Below are 21032 nucleotides of genomic sequence, written 5' to 3' on the forward strand. Positions count from 1 at the left end.
ATAAACACGGGGACAACTTCTGCTGAGTTCGAGTGTACTTTAATGTCCGCTCAACAGTGTAGGATTTAGAGCATCAACACAGCAACTAGTGCCGTATCACTCCGCCCAATCTAAAATATACTAAGCACTACAGATAAACTGACTAGCGTAATTATAGTCCCTGATTTACATCAGAATATAAAGAATATATTTATAAAATAATGAACCCTGAATTACCAAAATAACCTTCTTAACAAAAATAAATCTCCTCTTACACTTCTACAATCTACTACAATCAATCTTTTTTATGATGTAAAAATGTATGTATTTATTTACTTTTATTTATTTATTTAATTTTAGTTGTTACATTTCTGGAAAAGAAAAAAGTCAAATCATTCCTGAGAGAAACTATTCAGTTTGTGGCAAAATATTTTTACTTGAAGGTCAAGTACTCAAAACCGAGTCAGATGACACCACCCACGACTCTCTATATCAAACCATTTAAAAGTTATGGCAGAAAATAGGGACTATCAAATATCGACCAATCAGAAGAAGGGGCGGGGATAATTTGCACCAATTATGTTCAAGGACTCAAAACCGAGTCCGATGACACCACCCACGACTTCCTATGTCAAACCATTCAAAAGTTATTGAAGAAAATAGGAACTATCACATATCGACCAATCAAATGAGGCAGGGGGCGCGCTTTTGTGAGTCTATCGTTGCCACGGTAACGCTTTTGACTGAGAAAAGTAATGCGCATCGTCGCAGGATCGAGACGCACATTTTGATGTATAACACACCTGGGTGAATGTTACAGTTCGGGCAAAGAAGCGGCCGAAGAAATGGCATAGATTGCGGCAAAATTACACGATTAATTCAAAATGGCCGACTTCCTGTTCGGTTTCGGTCATGGCGCCAAGAGACTTTTCTTTAAGTTGCGACATGATACAGGTGTGTAGCGATTTTCGTGCATGTACGTAAAACCGTATTGTGGGGCTTGAGGCATGAAGTTTTCTAGGGGGCGCTGTTGAGCCATTAGGCCACGACCATTAATGCAAACCATTAAATATCAAATTTTTCGCCAGGCCTGGTTTGAGTGCAAAATTTGGTGACTTTTGGGGCACGTTTAGAGGGGCAAAAAGGCCCTTATTTCGTCGGAAAAAGAAAAAAAAAACTTGGATAAAAAAAAAAATCCTACAGATACAATAGGGCCTTCGCACTGTAAGTGCTCGGGCCTTAAAAATTTCATCTTTTTTCTTTGGTTTATAACAATTTGTTTAGGCATGTAGACATTGACAATTTTTTGACACTGGAAATATATGCCGTGAGGTCTTAGCTATCCATTGAGACCAAGATTATGCATATTGTCCTTATAATTGTGGAGATATTGTTGATTTAATTTGGATAGGCCTGTTCAGGTGAAATTCACCTCCAAAATCCCTAGGGGTTAACAGGTTTAAAGACTCATTATACAGGATTATTGCTGTAGACAGGATGGATCTCCTGTAGCGTCTGTGTTCTTGGTGAATCTTAAGATAACAAAACTTTTAAATAACACAATCTAATGACTCAAGAAACACAATAATAAACTATTCACGTTATATCAAAGCCATCTGGACCCAAAGCATTGCTTTGCTTTTACAGTTGGACTTGAGGTGGCATGCTGATTGTGCTTCAGATACATTGAGTGTTGATTCTCAAATAATCTCAAATTAAAAGGCTGTTTTATCAAAATATGTTTTCCTACTCATTTATTATGTAACCCTGAAAAATAAAGAGGAACAAAAAGGATAAGTTACCACCAAGACACTTACCAATGTAAGCCTGTCAATATTAGGGGTGTAACAATATATCGTGCCACGAAATTTTGCGATACAAAAACGTCACGATACGTGTCGTGGAGGTGAAAAACTGTAGGGCGATATTGGATTATTAATATTAATCTATTGTGTTGACTAGTAACGCGCATCCGACCGCGTGTGCCGACCGCGCCTCGACCCGTGGACCAAAATCTTACTCCGCTCAGAAGAAACTAGTACCGTTTTGCGGTCCCGATCACGGGACTCTTGGGGGGTTTGAGCTCTGAACTTTTACTTATGTAAGGCTGGTGTAGAGTTAAGCCATACCTTATTAAATTAAACCTTTTTCGGGTCATAAGTAGGATAAACACGGGGACAACTTCTGCTGAGTTCCAGTGTATTTTAATGTCCGCTCAACAGTGTAGGATTTAGAACATCAACACAGCAACTAGTGCCGTATCACTCCGCCCAATCTAAAATATACTAAGCACTACAGATAAACTGACTAGCGTAATTATAGTACCTGATTTACATCAGAATATAAAGAATATATTTATAAAATAATGAACCCTGAATTACCAAAATAACCTTCTTAACAAAAATAAATCTCCTCTTACACTTCTACAATCTACTACAATCAATCTTTTTTATGATGTAAAAATGTATGTATTTATTTACTTTTATTTATTTATTTAATTTTAGTTGTTAAATTTCTGGAAAAGAAAAAAGTCAAATCATTCCTGAGAGAAACTATTCAGTTTGTGGCAAAATATTTTTACTTGTATGAAACTGAAGATGCATAATGCATACCTGACATTTACTTTTAGTTCAGTTTGTGGAAAATGGTTGGCCTGGCTTTCTCTTTAAAACTTAAACAGTTATAAAGCAAAGTAACAATAGGGCAAATGCACAGCATTGTTTTGTATTTTGTGTCTTTCAAATAAAAGACAATTTTTCCAGTCATATGTTCCTCATTCAAGGTTGTTAAAAAAATACTGCTATAATATCGTATCGTATCGTTATCGTGACCTCAATATCGTGTATCGTACCGTATTGTGAGATTAGTGTATCGTTACACCCTAGTCAATATACTGATCCTTCCTTGAGCTGTTGATCCTTGCAGTCTTTTAGTTTATAGTCACAAACAACTTTTGCTGAAGCAACAACCACATCTTCCCGAGTGCTGTTGAAAAAGTTGTCTTCCTTTATTGCAGATCTCCAATTAAAGCGTAACTCTAACCCTCATTTCTCAATAGGATTTAAAAAGAGTCCAAATCTTTTTTTTTTTTGTCATCTTTGACACCTTTGCCAGTCTAGAAGTTGAGTACTCAGCTGCATACAATTTAACATCTTAAGGCAAAAAGATCTTGGGCTTCATTCTGAAGAGCTCTTCCCGCGTCATAGCTTGAAGACATTATCTTAGCTGACAGGGGATTTAAAAGTGGATTTTTAGTTGACCGGTAGAGGTCCAACTGGCTTATCCTTAATTACAGCAGGTCATACCAGTGCATTTCTTCCATGCTGATGGCACCCGACCTGAAGTGATGTCTTATGACCAAGCCCGAGCTCAACCATCTGCTCCAACAAGAATCATTTACATTTCATTCATCCTTACAACCTTATAAAAAAAATCTGTCTTCCAGTATTTTTAGCCCAGTCTTGATGCTTCAATCGGTAAATATCATCTAGTAGTGGTTGTATGTGACAACTTGTACTTTTGGTCACTCACAAGGTACCTTTTGTGGAACATTGGAGCATGATTTATGTTACATTTTTAGTGACATAAGTTTGGTCCTTTATTATGACCTCCAAAAAGCTGGTATTTTAAATGTACTTTGATTTTCATCTTACTTTAGACAGTATAAAATAAGAGTCAAGTGGACTTCAGATACAAAGTTCACAACATAGAGAGGAAATGACAGACTAACTCTTGAGAGGTAAACTAATTAGGCAGCTTTTCTTAAATGTTCACTGACAGGAAATGTTGTTTATATTCGGGACCCTGTTCATTCTCAAGAAATATCAACTGTGTTATGATAATACAGACAAACTGTCAAACAGTCTATTCAAAGTATGGTGTTACTGGTACAAAATAAGACAATTCAAATTCATAAAACTTTTCTGTTTAATTCCCAAATTACCATCCATATAGATTCCTCAGTTTGAGGAGGAGGAAGATAATGATTATCCGAGTTCTGAAAATTAAGGTTTTATAGATATTGGATTGACTGTTGATTTACTTTAAGGAATATTTCAGATGGAAAATGAACAGAATCATCTGAATGCATTCTGCGTAATCATCTTTGCTGCATGCCTCTAGCAATGACAAAAATGAATGTACTGTGACTGCTATAAAGCACAGTGTCCAAATATCCTTCGGGAAATTTGAACCAAAGTGTCAGCCACAGTATGGAGCTCATTAAGGCTGTGAATTAGTAACTTATCTGACAAATGGATATTTCTCACAATCATTTTTATTGAACAAGGATCTCCCATGATAATTCAAAAATATGTTTTTCATTATTGCTTATAGTTTGCCGTGTTGCTGTTTCCACAATAAATTAAGTTGCAAGAGCACATAAAAAAAAAAAATGCATTACCGTGAGACTTCCAAATATGGTAGACTTTCACCTCTTCTTTGAAAAGGAGGGACCTTTTTCTCATAAAATGTAACAGCTGTCGTCTGTTATTGCTAAACATTGCCTTAAATCTGTAATCCTGCAAGTAATCTGAGCGTGGCCTGAGACAAGCCTGATAATCTCTGCCAGTCATGTCTGACATTCCTGTGGTAATGCATGATAAACTCTTTTGTACTGCTTCTACAAAGAGAGCTGGACAATCCTGTATGTCTTTCCTAAAACAAGGATAGAGAGATGGCTTGTTTTCGGAAAGTGACTCATCACCACTTTTAGGTGTGTATTTTGAGGTTAAGTACCTTGTACAGCCCAGCTCCAAAAAGATTCAATACACAGATTAATCCATAAAACAGTCGACAAGCGGATTGATGCAGCATCTGCGGACTCTGTACAGCTGTAGTGAAGAGCTCATTGTTCAAAAGGCAATACTGTTTACTGGTCAATTTATGTTCTTACCCTCATCCAGGCCCAGGGGCATGCTAGTGGGGCCGTGCGCATCCATCGAGTCAGCTGTACCCCTCTGGATTAAAAGCAAAATGTTATGTTAATTTCGAAAGCGATCGATCAAAAGCAACGTGTTAACTAATTACAGGTAAAGGGGGGCAGGCTGCTCACTGAGACAAAGGTCACCGTCGGGTGGACTCGGTGCGTCGGAAAACGAGGAGTCGGCAGTTAAAAAAATGTATATACAAGGTTTTTTTGTCACATCGGAGTAAACATTCATGATAGCGGACTCCGCTAACATGAAATAACTTGAAATAAAGAATAAATTAAAATTTGATCTCAGATCTCCCTTAAAAGTGTAATGGTTTAAGTTGGTATCTGAATACAAGCCGGATTTTTTCTCTGTGGAGAAAAGCCCAGTTTCTACTGATGGCTATTTTTAAGTACATATGAAATTCCTCAAAATACTGTACTTGGATTGCTTTTTTTCCTTCCCAGTATTTGAAGCACAGAGCATTTTACTAAAACGGTGAAAGGTGGATTCAAGCATCACAAAAACAGTTAAGTCCTTTTAACTAATCAGTGTGACCAATACATTTGATAACGGTTTGCCTAGGCTTAGCTAGAGTATAAAGACATAAAACACAAAACTATATATATATATATATATATATATATATACATATATATAGTATATAGTATATACTATATATATATATATATATATATATATATAAAAGTTTATCATGAAGAGGAAGACATCAAGGACCGTTACGTCACCCGGATCGGCATCACCGGGGCCCAGGAGCCAGGCCTGGGGTTGGGGCTTGAAGGCGAGCGCCTGGTGGCCGGGTCTTTGCTCGTGGGACCCGGCCGGGCTCAGCCCGAAATGGCGACGTGGGCCCGCCTTCCCGTAGGCCCACCACCCGCAGGAAGGTCCATGATAGGCTGGTGCCATGTGGGCTGGGTAGCAGTTGTGGCGGGGTGCCTCGACGACCCAATCCCTGGACCAAAACCTTCTCAGTGGGGACATGGAATGTCACCTCACTGGGGGGGAAGGAGCCGGAGCTTGTGCGTGAGGTTGAGAGGTACCGGCTAGAGATAGTCAGGCTCACCTCCACACATAGCTTGGGTTCTGGAACCCAGCTCCTTGAAAGGGGATGGACCCTCCACTACTCTGGAGTTTCCCAGGGTGAGAGGCGGCGGGCTGGTGTGGGCTTGGTTATAGCCCCTCAGCTCAGTCGCCATGTGTTGGAGTTTACCCCGGTGAACGAGGGTCATTTCCCTGCGCCTTCGGGTCGGGACAAGGTCTCTCACTGTTGTTTGTGCCTACGGGCCGAACAGCAGTGCGGAGTACCCGGCCTTCTTGGAGTCCCTGGGAGGAGTACTGGATAGTGCTCCAACTGGGGATTCCATTGTTCTACTGGGGGACTTCAATGCTCACGTGGGCAATGACAGTGATACCTGGAGAGGCGTGATTGGGAGGAACGGCCTCCCCGATCTGAACCCGAGCGGTGTTTTGTTGTTGAACTTCTGTGCTAGTCACGGTTTGTCCATAACGAACACCATGTTCAAACATAAGGGTGTCCATCAGTGCACGTGGCACCAGGATGCCCAGACGCCCTAGGCCGGAGGTCAATGACCAACTTTGTTGTCGTTTCATCTGACCTTCGGCCGTATGTCTTGGAAACTCGGGTGAAGAGAGGGTCTGAACTGTCAACTGATCACCACCTGGTGGTGAGTTGGATGCACTGGCGGAGGAGGAGGCTGGACAGACTGGGCAGAACCAATTGGATTGTGAGGGTCTGTTGGGAACATCTGGCTGAGCCATCTGTCAGGGACATCTTCAACTCTCACCTCCGAGAGAATTTCTCTCAGATCCCGGGGGAGGTGGGGGACATCGAGTCCGAGTGGACCATGTTCTCTGCCTCCATTGTCGACGCGGCGGGTCGAAGTTGTGGACGCAAGATCTCTGGTGCCTGTTGTGGCGGCAATCCTAGAACCCGGTGGTGGACACTGGAAGTAAAGGATGCCGTCAGACTGAAGAAGGAGTCCTACTGGGTTATTTTAGCCTGTGGGACTGGAGAAGGAGTCCTACTGGGCTATGTTAGCCTGTGGGACTCCTGACGCAGTAGATAGGTACCGGCAGGCCAAGCAAGCTGCAGCTCGGGCAGTCCTGGAGGCAAAAACTCGGGTCTGGGAGTAGTTCAGTGAGGCCATGGAAGAAGGATTTCGGTCGGCGTCGAGGAAATTCTAGCGGACCGTTCGCCGCCTCAGAAGGGGGAAGCTGTGCACCATTTATGGTGCGGGTGGAGAGCTGTTGACCTCGATTGGGGACATCATTGGACGGTGGAAGGAATACTTCGAGTATCCCCTCAACCCGACTGACATGCCTTCCACTGAAGAAGCAGAGAGTGGTGACTCGGGGACGTGCTCATCCAACACCCAAGCCGAGGTCACTGAGGTAGTTTGTAAGCTCATCGGTGGCAGGGCACCGGGGGTGGATGAGATTCGCCCTGAGTACCTCAAGTCTCTGGATGTCGTAGGGCTGTCATGGTTGACACACCTCTGCGATATTGCATGGAGGAAGGGGACAGTACCGCTGGACTGGCAAACCAGGGTGGTGGTCCCTCTTTTTAAAAAGGGGGACCGGAGAGAGTGTGTTCCAACTATAGGGGGATCACACTTCTCACCCTCCCCGAGAAAGTCTTTGCCAGGGTACTGGAGAGGAGAATACGGCCGATAGTTGAACCTCGGATTCAGGAGGAACAATGCAGTTTTCGTCCCGGCCATGGAACACAGGACCAGCTCTATACCCTCCGCAGGGTGCTCGAGGGTTCATGGGAATTTGCCCAACCAGCCTACATGTGCTTTGTGGATCTGGAGAAGGCATTTAACCGTGTCCCTCGTGCCATTCTGTGGGGGGCGCTCAGTGAGTATGGAGTCCGGGGCCCTCTGTTAAGGGCTGTCCGGTCTCTGTATGATCGGAGCAGGAGTCTGGTTCGCATTGCCGGCAGTAGGTCAGACTTGTTCCCATGTTGGACTCCGGCAGGGCTGCCCTTTGTCACTGGAAACACAGGATTTCGTCTCTGCTTTTTGAAGATGACGTTGTCCTGTTGGCTTCATTGGACCGGGACCTTCAGCATGTGCTGGAGCGGTTTGAGGCCGAGTGCGATGCGGTGGGGATGAGAATCAGCACCTCCAAAACCGAGGCCATGGTTCTCCACCGGGAAAGGGTGGCTTGCCTTCTCCGGGTGGGTGGAGAAGTCCTGCCTCAGGTGGAGGAGTTTAAGTATCTCGGGAGCGTGAGATTGACAGACGGATCGGTGCAGCGTCCGCAGTTATGCGGTCGATATACCGGGCCGTCGTGGTGAAGAAGGAGCTGAGTCGAAAGGTGAAGCTCTCGATTTACCAGTCAATCTACGCACCTACCCTCACCTATGGTCATGAACTTTGGGTAGTGACCGAAAGGACAAGATCGCGGATACAAGCGGCCGAGATTACCGTATTGGCCTGAATATAAGACAGTGTTTTTTGCATTGAAATAAGACTGAAAAAGCGGGGGTCGTCTTACATTCGGGGTCTAGATGTTATACCCATTCACAACGCTAGATGGCGCCAGATATCTTTAAAGCGAATGCTGAATTTAACTCCCCAGGCCAAAGCGAACCCCTGTCACGAAGAAGAAAAATTAAAAATAGTATAAGAAAGAAAAGAGAAGAAAATAAGAGAAGAGATAACAGAAAGTGGAGAAACGTAGCGACAATCTGGAGAAAAGTGGGTGGAAGTTCGGCAGGTAAACCGGCAGCTGAGGAGAAGTTATGAAGCTAAATAACATGCTTTTTCTCTTGAATATATTGTTATAATCATTTGTTTCAGATGTACTGTAATTATTTTCTGTATAAAAATTGAATTTGGTGTTCAAAAAGTCTTTCTTCAAACTTGAGTCTTGAAAAAGAGGGGGTCGTCTTATAATCAGGGTCGTCTTATTTTCGGGACAATACGGTAGTTTTCTCCGCAGGGTGGCTCGACGCTCCCTTAGATATAGGGTGAGGAGTTCGGTCACCCGGGAGGAGCTCGGAGTGTCGAGCCGCTGCTCCTTCACATTGAGAGGAGTCAGTGTAAAGTCAACTCCAATTTTCTCCAACTGGACAGAAGGACAACAACTCAGCTTCTTTCCAACCTCTTCCAACTTTATTTTTCCAACTTTTCAAATCAATCTGTTGGTCTTTGTTGGGGGTCTTCGAATAGTAGCGTAGTTAGGTTGTTAACCTTAAAACAAGAAAACATATGATTAACAACATTGTCAAAATAAACAATAATTTTTTAAACAAAAAAGTCCTGTTTCAGTAGTTATATTTTTTAACATTTCTAAACAAATAATGTCTCTTAAATAAACAATTTGGTTTTTAAACAAAGTATTTTTAAACAAACCCTTTAACAATTATTTTAGAGTATTTAAGTATTTAAACAAATGTTATTTTGAACAAACTAACTGTTTTAAACAATTACATTTTAAATGGTCAAATTAAATTACAATAAACCATCTTTTAATTAAAGTGCCTTCAAACACATTAAACAAAGTGTCCTTTAAACAATAATTTTAAATAAGTTTTAACAATAAAGTTTTTTTAAACAAAGGCATTTCTTTAAATTACTTTTACTATGAAAGGTAGACACTTTTAAATTAAAGTCATACTAACCATTTACCAAAGTCAGTTTTAAATTATTAACCATATTTTAAATTAAAGCAATTCTATCCAAAATCATCATTAATTAAATTCAGTTGAAATTAAAGTTAAAGTATTAACTTCAACTATTTAACCAATATATAAATTAAAGTCAGCATTTTAATCACATTTTATAAACTATAAAGTAATAATGTCAAGCAGCATTAAAGCCAACATGCTGAAATGTAACTGACTAAGTTCACCTCTAATAATAATAATAATTCAAATTAAAGTATACTGCAAGCTTTTAAATATACCATATTAACTTTTATCTACATAAGTCAAGTATAATTATAATGAATGTTATACTAACAATACATTCAGCCACAGAGGAAGATTTAAACAGACTAAACAAAGCAGCATTCACCGACCATTAGAGCCTTGGAGAAGAATTCCAGGAGTAAACTTGCTTGCTTGTTGTTTGGTGTGTGTCTGCATGCTCATGGCAGCAGCTTTCTCAGGTGTTCTGGGTTGGCCAACGAGCTCCCAGCAGCCACCTTGCTGCTGGTGCATTGTGGGAGTTGTAGTCTTCTGGGTGATTGTCCTGTTCAATATAGAGATCTTTGCTCTCCTGGGTTAGGACTCAACACCTCCCACTTGAGCTCTTGGGTTCCACACAGAGAGGTCACTCAAGTCCTTCACGTTTCTGTTCTTCAATAGGAAGTAGAATGACCAGTCGCCTGACATCTCTATGCAAAATTGTGGCCGGGATTTTTGTTTTGTCACTTGTTTTCTTAGGCTTGTCTTTGCCGTTCAGACTTGTCCAGTCGGTCAAGGTACTGGTAAAGCTGCTCCAGTGCGGGTTTAGCTCCGACAAAGTTACTGCCAGGGTCCGACCAGAGTTTCCTGGGGTGTCCTCTCAGTGCAGTGAATCTTTGATAGGCCAGCAGGAATCCTTCCGACGACTGGTCACTCACCACTTCGGTATGTATGGCTCGGGAAGCCATGCAGCAGAAGACAATGCCCCATACTTTTAGTCTGGTCCTCTTCTTGACCTCATCCTTCACTTCATAGGGGCCGAACAGGTCCATGGTGCTGAATTCAAAGGGTGCGGCTGGGCCCATCCGCTCTGGAGGTAGGTCAGCCATGATTTGTTGGCACTTCTTTATGTTCTTCCTACAGACAGTACAGCTGTCAACCACTCTCTTGGCAAGTCTCCGGCCTTTTATCACCCACGCTCTCTTCCTCATCCGAAGAAGGGTTCCTGCTACACCTTCATGGTTTGCTTTGTGGGATTCTTCAGCCAGCAATGTAGACACCCAGGATTCAAATGGTAGAACTGGCACTGCTGTCTTATCTTCACTGAACATCTGGATTCTGCCACCACAAACTAGGAGTCCAGAGTTCACATCTTTGTATACTGCCAATCTGCTTAGAGTCGTCTCTGGGAAGGCTATAGCTTCTTGGGCAGCGAGGAAGAGGTCTTCACGGGCTTCGTTCAGCTCTTCTCCAGTCAGTCCAGCTTGATTGGCCTCCCACTTTGACTGTCCTGGTGCCTGTCTCATCCGTTTTAGCCACAGCTTGACAGCTCTGCAAACCCAGGCAATTACTCTCACCAGTTTGGACAGGTTGCTGAATCTTTGTATGTCCACAAGTACTTTGACCCAGCCAGTGGGTTTCTTCTGGGGAAGAGTTGGTTTCACCTGTTGGACATCCGAGATGGATCGGTTATCCGGGGTGACTGGCGGGTTTTGCCGATCAAGCTTGGCTTGAGCCCTTGTTATGGCAGCTGAACATGCTTTCCTTTGGAGGTTGTTCACGCTCTCTCTGGCGTGGGCAGCTACTTCTCCAGCTGACTTAATGGGCCACTCCTCCACCGGCCACTTCAGGAATTCTGGTCCATTTTGCCAGGTGGAATTCTCTTTTAAATCTTCTGGAGTGCCTCCTCTTGTGATGATGTTCACTGAAGTCAATATGTAGAGCTTGTCCTCGTCAACTTGATAGCCGATGCCCAGGGCTCTGTTGTCTTCTTCCCTCATTTGGTTTGGGAGAATGAAGGTTTGACTTCGTCCAGACTTGGTGGCCTCTGTGTCTGTTCCTTTCCTCCCACTTTGCGCCGACCGGACCCATGGCTTGAGGAAGAAACCGCCGGCTTTCAAAATCTCTTCAACTTGCGCCGTGATTTGGTCAAGTCTGTCCAGGTCGTTGTGGGAGGTCAGAAGGTCATCCACATAGCTGTCTCCTTCAATTACTTTGCGTTCATCTTCTAGGTGAACAAAGTTGGGCAGGTTTGCCGTTTCCCTCATGGCCAACTGTGCAATGCAGCCTGCAGGTTTGTCTCCGATGTTGACTCTGGTGATTGCATATTCGCTGATCTCCTCTTCTGGGCTGTCTCTCCAGAGGAATCTGTGCAGGTGCATCTCACACTGCTCCAGCCACACAGAGTTGTACATCTTCTTTATGTCTCCTAAAGCTGCATGCACACCTTCACGGAACCTCAGCAGAACAGCTCGAATAGGGTTGAGTACATCTGGTCCCTTCAGAAGGATGTCATTCATGCTCACACCTTTGTACTTCTGGCTGCTGTTCCACACAATTCGGACTGGTGTTGTCACAGAATGAGGGTTGGGCGCCACCAGGTGGCTCACATACCACACTGGGCCATTCCACTTGTCAATGATTTCTTCAGTGAGTTTGATGGCTGCTCCTCGTTCAACCATCTCACGGATTTGGGTGGCATATGCAGCTTTCCATTCTGGCTCTTTGCACAGTTGCTTCTCCATCCTCAAGAAACAGGCCTGGACTGCACTTTTGTTGTTGGGGAGAGAGGCAGGGTCCACTGTCCAAGGATACTTTGCATCCCAGTGTGGGGATTTTGTGTGATCGTCCTCCTCCTTGTAGGTGAGGCCTCCTTTAATGATCTCATACTCCCTCTCCTCCGCCAGGGTCATTTCCTTTCCTCCAGGTGGACAGTTCCCGCATCGACATCCTCCACATCTCGGCTCACATGCAGCTCCGATGCTGTCCCAGTGCCACCACTCAAGGAACTCCCGGTTGCTGGCAGCTGTGAGTGTGGCCTTGATGTCATCCACTGGACCTGGGATTTCTCTATATTTGACTGCTGCGGTTCTCATGGAGCGGGCAAAGTGAGTTCGAGATGCATATGCCTCTATCTCCACTTCTTCGTGCAGGTCAGGATGCGCTCCGGCCACCGTCGTCCCCAGTGGACCTACCCACAGGACGAGGTCATCAATCATTCTCACACTTTGGGGAGCGAGCCTTCCTTCACGGTGACTGATGAGGAGCTCAACCTCTTCTGGCCTCTCCAGTTCCTCGAGCTTGACTTCCGGGAAGAATCTGTGCAGAGTTTCTGGCTGAACAGCTTGATGCACCTTGGCTATTTCATCCAATCCATAGCAGACCAGTTCATGAGCTCGTACAGTTCCTTTTGGTGTCTTGACTCGGACTTTCAGAAGGTATCTTCGGGTGTCCACCTTCATGACCATACCACCGACTCCATGTACCACCAGGGTTATCTTCTCCCTCCTCAGCCGCAGTCTGTCAGCAGCCTTATGGGTGATGTAGTTGGTGTCGGATGCTAGGTCAATCAGGGTCCCGATCTTCTGACCAGCGTTCGCAGTGACGTTCATGAGCATCATGATGACAGGTAGCTCGGTGAGACCACTATGCCGCAGTAGTTCAGACTGGCCAGATGCTTTTAGTGTCATCGTGGTTTTGTTGGTGAATGCCTTTCTGCAACGTTCAGCCATCTCTGGGGGAAGATCAGCCAAGCACGCCTCTTGTTCCTCCGTAAGAGTGCCTTTGTTGCTGCTGCCTTTTCCACTTCTCCCATCTCCACTCCGTGGCCTGGACTCTCCCTTCGGACAGAGAAAATAGTGGTGGTCCGCAGCACTTCCTCCCCTCCTGCAGTCCGAATTTTGGCACAGGAAATTGTCTCTGCAATAACCGCCCTCCTCATGGCATCCAAGGCATTTCCTGCATGCTCCAAGCTTCTTTAAGGCAGCCGTCTTCTCTGGGAGCTTTAGTCCCTTGAACATCTTGCAGAAGAATATTTTATTATTGTAAGTAAGTAAGTAAGTAAGTAAATTTTATTTATATAGCACCTCTCACAGAGAGAAACTCACGAAGTGCTTTACATACAGAAAAAACAGTAAAAACATGAGGTAATTAAAAAGCTTTACAATGTGTCTCTAAGGAAAATAACAAACAGAAAAGAAAGAAAGAAAAAGACAAAAAGAAAAGAAACAAAAATCATAATACATCAATAAATGCCTGCTCAAAAAATACCGTTTTTAATTGTGACCGCTGTCACCACAGATGACACATCCATCAAGCTCTTGTCTCTTGGTGGCTCTGGTGGAGGCAGACTTCCTTCCATTCCTCTTGTCTGCTCGCTCCGATTTGTCACCCTTCTCCACAACTCGGAGTTGCTCAAGTCTCTCTAGTACGTCTTCCTGATTTTTTAGGAATGTCAAGAGCTGGTCGAAATGGTTCTGAGGTGTGACGTTGTTTGTGGGATCCACCATGAAAATCAGCCAGTTGGTCTTGATGAAATCGGGCAACTTGGTTTCGATGGATTTGATGACAAGAGGGTTGTTTATGGCCCCGGAGTTCCCCAGCTCAGTAAGGTCTGCTAGAGCCTTTTCCACGGACTGTATTAGGTCAATGACCTTTCTGGGCTGGTGCCCCTTCACATGTGGTATTTTGTCAAGTTCTTCCAGGATTTCCACAGTGATGCTTGATTTGTTCCCGTACCTGTTCTCAAGGACTCTGAACATGCCTGTTGCCGTGGTGTATGTGGAAAATCTGAGGTCTTTTGAGATTTTCTCATCGATGCTGTCTAGGAGCTGTATCTTCTTTACTACAGGCGATCCAGATGGTTCTCCCTGCCGTTGAAGGCTCTCCCAGTCTTTTTTCCATCTGTGAAAGTCTCTCTTGGAACCAGTAAAGGTAGGTAGGGTGGTCGGCTTTATCCTCACGACTGGTGTTGTTGGTTGGGGTGTTGGTGTGACTCCTCTACCAGCGACCAGCAGGGTCCGTGCACCTGCAAACTCAGGCTCTCTCATTCTCAGTGTGAGAAGAGTTCCGTCTATGTCCCTGAGCCTTGCCTTCACTCCATCCCTGTGATCCTCCGGTATCCATTTCTCCCACGTCACCATTGCAGTGGTGGCCTCGTTCCTCATCTTCTCAGAGAGGTTTAGGTGCCTTTCGAATCGCTCCAAATTCTCACTCGTCACTGGCAGATTATCCGCAGCCCCATTTGCTCGCTCAGCCCCACGAATGGCAGTTTCGAGTTCATAGCCTCCATATTTTGTCCACAGGATTTGTCGGACTGTGTCCTCGATTGCGGTCATCTTTACTTTGGCCTCTTTCAGAGTTTTCTCAATGTCGGCTTCTTGCTGTTCACTGAGCTCTGCCTCTTCATCCTCCTCCTCCTTTTTGACTTCAGCCTCCAGGCTGGACCTGTAGTCATCGTTGGAGTCTTGCACAGCTCGGAAACAGTCTGTGAGCTCCTTGTACTGCTCAAGAAGCTCGGATTTGAGCATGCCATCTGCTTCTCTCACAATGAAGTTGGCTTGCCTTGTAAAACGGCTCTTTGCCGTGGTCCTTTCTTGCTTACAGTCTTTGGCCGTTTTCTCCGCCATTTTTCCTTCTTGTCCACGGCTTTCCTCCTAGCCGAAGCCCTTTATCCTCAGCAAGGGGGTGTCCGCAGGTGGTTAACAACTGTAAAGTCAACTCCAATTTTCTCCAACTGGACAGAAGGACAACAACTCAGCTTCTTTCCAACCTCTTCCAACTTTATTTTTCCAACTTTTCAAATCAATCTGTTGGTCTTTGTTGGGGGTCTTCGAATAGTAGCGTAGTTAGGTTGTTAACCTTAAAACAAGAAAACATATGATTAACAACATTGTCAAAATAAACAATAATTTTTTAAACAAAAAAGTCCTGTTTCAGTAGTTATATTTTTTAACATTTCTAAACAAATAATGTCTCTTAAATAAACAATTTGGTTTTTAAACAAAGTATTTTTAAACAAACCCTTTAACAATTATTTTAGAGTATTTAAGTATTTAAACAAATGTTATTTTGAACAAACTAACTGTTTTAAACAATTACATTTTAAATGGTCAAATTAAATTACAATAAACCATCTTTTAATTAAAGTGCCTTCAAACACATTAAACAAAGTGTCCTTTAAACAATAATTTTAAATAAGTTTTAACAATAAAGTTTTTTTTAAACAAAGGCATTTCTTTAAATTACTTTTACTATGAAAGGTAGACACTTTTAAATTAAAGTCATACTAACCATTTACCAAAGTCAGTTTTAAATTATTAACCATATTTTAAATTAAAGCAATTCTATCCAAAATCATCATTAATTAAATTCAGTTGAAATTAAAGTTAAAGTATTAACTTCAACTATTTAACCAATATATAAATTAAAGTCAGCATTTTAATCACATTTTATAAACTATAAAGTAATAATGTCAAGCAGCATTAAAGCCAACATGCTGAAATGTAACTGACTAAGTTCACCTCTAATAATAATAATAATTCAAATTAAAGTATACTGCAAGCTTTTAAATATACCATATTAACTTTTATCTACATAAGTCAAGTATAATTATAATGAATGTTATACTAACAATACATTCAGCCACAGAGGAAGATTTAAACAGACTAAACAAAGCAGCATTCACCGACCATTAGAGCCTTGGAGAAGAATTCCAGGAGTAAACTTGCTTGCTTGTTGTTTGGTGTGTGTCTGCATGCTCATGGCAGCAGCTTTCTCAGGTGTTCTGGGTTGGCCAACGAGCTCCCAGCAGCCACCTTGCTGCTGGTGCATTGTGGGAGTTGTAGTCTTCTGGGTGATTGTCCTGTTCAATATAGAGATCTTTGCTCTCCTGGGTTAGGACTCAACAGTCAGCTGAGGTGGCTTGGGCATCTGTATCGAATGCCTCCTGGATGCCTCCCTAGGGAGGTGTTCCAGACATGTCCCTCCGGGAGGAGACCCAGGACATGCTGGAGAGACTGTGTCTCTCGGCTGGCCTGGGAACGCCTCGGACTCCCGTCGGAAGAGCTGGAGGAAGTGCGTGGGGTGAAGGAAGTCTGGGCATCTCCGTTGAGACTGCTGCCCCCGCGACCCGGGAACGGATAAGCGGCTGAAAATGGATGGATGGATATATATATGAATATGATTAGTTTACCGTCTCAAAGATCTTTGATCAAAGTGTTAAGGAAATATAGACTTCACTGAACCTCACCATTATCTTCTGCGTGAAGACTTGCAGAAAGCTTCAACCAAGTCCCTTCACCCATGGAGGTCTATGAAAAAATGTAAATGCCCTGCAGCAAGAGAGTACAACATATATGCAGATTCATCATGAAATGTTGAAGACTTTGAACATCATAAGGTTTTCTTCACTGACACACCTCTTAAATGTTCAATAGCGGTTAGGCAGTTTGGTGGACCAAGGTGGTGGGTGTCAATTAAATTGTTATCCTAAAGTTTGATTGTCATTGGCATTGTTCTCTTATGGAAAACTCTTTCAAAAAAACTCAAGGAGTTGCTGCATTGAGAAAGGACTACAAGCATCTGTTCAAGCATCCGTTCATGAGTGAGGCTGAAATGGTGTAACATTGAGAAGAGGATTGGCGTAGTATCAACAGCAAAGCGGTTGAGCCTGAAGGAAAATCCTCCAATTTACCTGTTACATTTTGGGTCTTGTAGTTTACTTTGAGAATATATTTCTTGTGTTGCTGAGGGCTTCTAGGTTCAGTCTCACCCTCTTTTATTTATTTTTCTATTTGAATCAAATCTCATTGTTTCAAGGATACAATAAACCAGAATTCGATGATTTGCAAATCTCATGTACAGGTCTATCTATCTATCTATCTATCTATCTATCTATCTATCTATCTATCTATCTATCTATCTATCTATCTATCTATCTATCTATCTATCTATCTATCTATCTATCTATCTATCTATCTATCTATCTATCTATCTATCTATCCATCCATCTATCGTATTTTCGCGACCATAAGGCGCACATAAAATTATTTTTTTCTTTTTAAAAATGTGCTGCGCGCCCAATGAAACGGTGAGCGGGTGGAAGGAGCGTTTCAACGGCCACCATTCGACTGAAAACAGTAGCGCTGGCGGAAGAAATGAAAATTGAACATTTTCATGGAGGTCCGTCTTGGTGCTTTCGCTTCATGAAACGGTGCCAGCGCAGCAGCAGCTCCCGGCGGATTATATGGAAAAGATGGAGAGCTTCCACTCATTCTGCAGCCGACACATCACCGACAAACGCATCCAGCCCAGACACATCACCAACATGGACGGGGTGCCGCTCACGTTCGACATCCCAGTGAATCACACGGTGGTGGAGTTAACGGGGACCCGCGCGGTGATAGACGGAACCAGCGCGGTGGAGAGACGGGACCAGCGCAGTGGATAGACGGGACCCGCGCGGTGGATAGGCGGGATTGTTTGCACTACTGCCATTTGTCTTGCACTGGAGAGTTGATGCTGCTTCAAATCTCACAGTACCCAGGTACACTGACAATAAAGTATTCTGATTCTTCTGATTCTGATTCTGACCCGCGCGGTGGATAGAGGGGACCAGCGCGGTGGATAGACGGGACCCGCGCGGTGGATAGACGGGACCAGCGCGGTGGATAGACGGGACCCGCGCAGTGGATAGACGGGACCCGCGCGGTGGGGGATCAACGGGGTATGAAAAGTCGTAATTTATTGTTGTGCTTGGTTGCCACGCTGATGGACAGAAACCGGCGCCTATGGTGATTTTTAAAAGAAAAACTTTGCCTAAAGAGACTTTTCCAGCCGGAGTCATTATAAAGGCAAATGAAAGGGCTGGCTGGATGAAGGCATGATGATCGAGTGGCTGAGGCAGGTCTATGTGCGGCGACCCAGTGGTTTTTTTCACACATCATGCGTGGGCTAACGTATGCTGGGACTGTTGTTCGGGCATTTGCAAAAGCCGGCATTTCAGAGGGGCCGCACGGCACAGAAAGTGACTGACACCGAGGAAATTCGGACTGGCGCAGCTGAATTAGCGGAGCTCTTTAATGCAGAAACAGATGATGAGGACTTTGAAGGGTTTGATTAATGTAATCTATCTATCTATCTATCTATCTATCTAGTCCAACTTTTGTCTGACGCAGGATTCTAGCTGTTCAACAGTCCTGGGGCCTCATTTATCAACCGTGCGTACAAACAAATGTGTGCGTAATGTGTGCGTAATGTGTGCGTAAGAACATTCCCACCCAAAGTATGGAATGTATCAACCTGTACTTGTGCGTAGGAACGTGTGTAAATTTAAGCACAACTCTGACCATGCGTAAACACAAAAGCTAGTGGCAGAACAGTGAAACTACAAATAGAACCAATTAAAAGAGTCACAGTGTTCAGCGATCTCAAACTTCACACATGTTCCCTGTTTCCTCTAATAAATAAAAATTCTCCATTAGTAATTTAGCAGACATTTTGAATAATTGGTGTGACAAGCTATAAAAGACAGCTGTGGCAGGACGACCTGAAAAGAAAGTACCATGGCTTATCTTACACTGTTGGAGGATTTGGAGAACCGTGCGCTCCGCAGGGAGCAGTACCTGCTGAGAAGCCACTCTGAGCTGAGAGCACGCTCTTTGTGAGAGCATAGAGTGGCTTCTCAGCAGGTACTGCTTCCCCAAAAACATTCTGATGGACCTATGCCATGATTTGCAACCTATGTTGGAGCGAGAGACCAAACGCACCAAAGCCATCCCAGTGCACATCCATCTCCTGGCCACCCTGGGATTTTTGGCCACCGGAACATTTCAGAGAGAGATTGGAGACATATGCGGCATTTCGCAGCCGACACTAAGCAGAATCATGCCGGCAGTGTTGGATGCAATAATTTCTCTGGCCCCAATTTACATCCAGTTCCCATACACACATCACCAACAAGCCGAAATTAAACGAGGATTTCACGCCATCGCCGTATTCCCAAACATAATTGGAGCTATAGATTGCACCCAAATCGCAATAAAAACACCATCACACAATGAATTCAGTTACGTGAACATGAAAGGATTTCATTCAATCAATGCACAAATAATCTGCGATGCAACTATGTCTCTGTCAAACGTTGTTGCCCGGTGGCCTGGAGGAACACACGACTCATTTATTCTGCAGAACAACTCTGTTGGTGTTTGCACCTCCAAGCAGGAGCTTTTGAGTCCAACCAAATCTTAATTTATATGGATAATCTTCCAAGAAATATATCAAACATGGTCAACATAATTATTTTACTAGGTAAAACATACAATGCCTTTGTTTCTTAATTTTTATTAATACACTTCCCATAGCTTGTCAGTAAATGTTTTTTTTTTTTTTGCTCTCAAACCCCCCAAATGTTGAATATCTGTAGATAATTGATTGTTTCGTTTCATGTGTCTTTTATTGTATACCCTACAGAATAAAAAAATTGTCGGCGTTAAGAGGAGGAGGATATATATATATATATATATATATATATATATATATATATATATATATATATATGTATATGTATAGTCCGATGACACCACCCACGAGTCTTTATGTCAAACCATTTAAAGGTTATTGCAGAAAATAGGAACTATCATATTTCGACCAATCAGAAGAAGGGGCGGGACTAATTTGCACCAATTAAGGTGATGGAGTCGAAACCGAGTCAGATGACACCACCCACGAATCTATATCAAACCATTCAAAAGTTATGGTAGAAAATAGGGATTATAAAATATCGACCAATCAGAAGAAGGGGCGGGGCTAATTCATGCCAATGAAGGTCAAGTACTCAATACCGAGTCCGATGACACCACTCACGAGTCTTTATGTCAAACCATTGAAAAGTTATTTCAGAAAGTCAAATATGAACCAACCAGATGAAGGGGGGGGGGACGCGCTTTTTGGCGTCTATCGTCACCACGATAATGCTTTTGACTGAGAAAAGTAATGCGCGTCGTCGCATAAGAAGAAGGGGCGGGGCTAATTCATGCCATTGAAGGTAAAGTACTCAATACCGAGTCCGATGACACCACCCACGAGTCTTTATGTCAAACCATTCAAAAGTTATTGCAGAAAATAGGAACTATCACATATCGACCAATCAAATGAGGCAGGGGGCGCGCTTTTGTGCGTCTATCGTTGCCACGGTAACGCTTTTGACTGAGAAAAGTAATGCTCGTCGTCGCAGGATCGAGATGCACATTTTGATGTATAACACACCTGGGTGCACGTTACGGTTCGGGCCACATTAACTGCCGAAGAAATGGCATAAATTGCGCCAAAATTACACAATAGGGGGCGCTGTTAAGCCATTAGGCCACGCCCATTAATGCAAACCATTAAATATCCACTTTTTCGCCAGGCCTGGCTTGCGTGCAAAATTTGGTGACTTTTGGGGAACTATCAAATAGGGACCA

The sequence above is a fragment of the Cololabis saira genome, chromosome 1 (assembly GCF_033807715.1).
Source record: "Cololabis saira isolate AMF1-May2022 chromosome 1, fColSai1.1, whole genome shotgun sequence".
Classification (NCBI taxonomy): domain Eukaryota; kingdom Metazoa; phylum Chordata; class Actinopteri; order Beloniformes; family Belonidae; genus Cololabis; species Cololabis saira.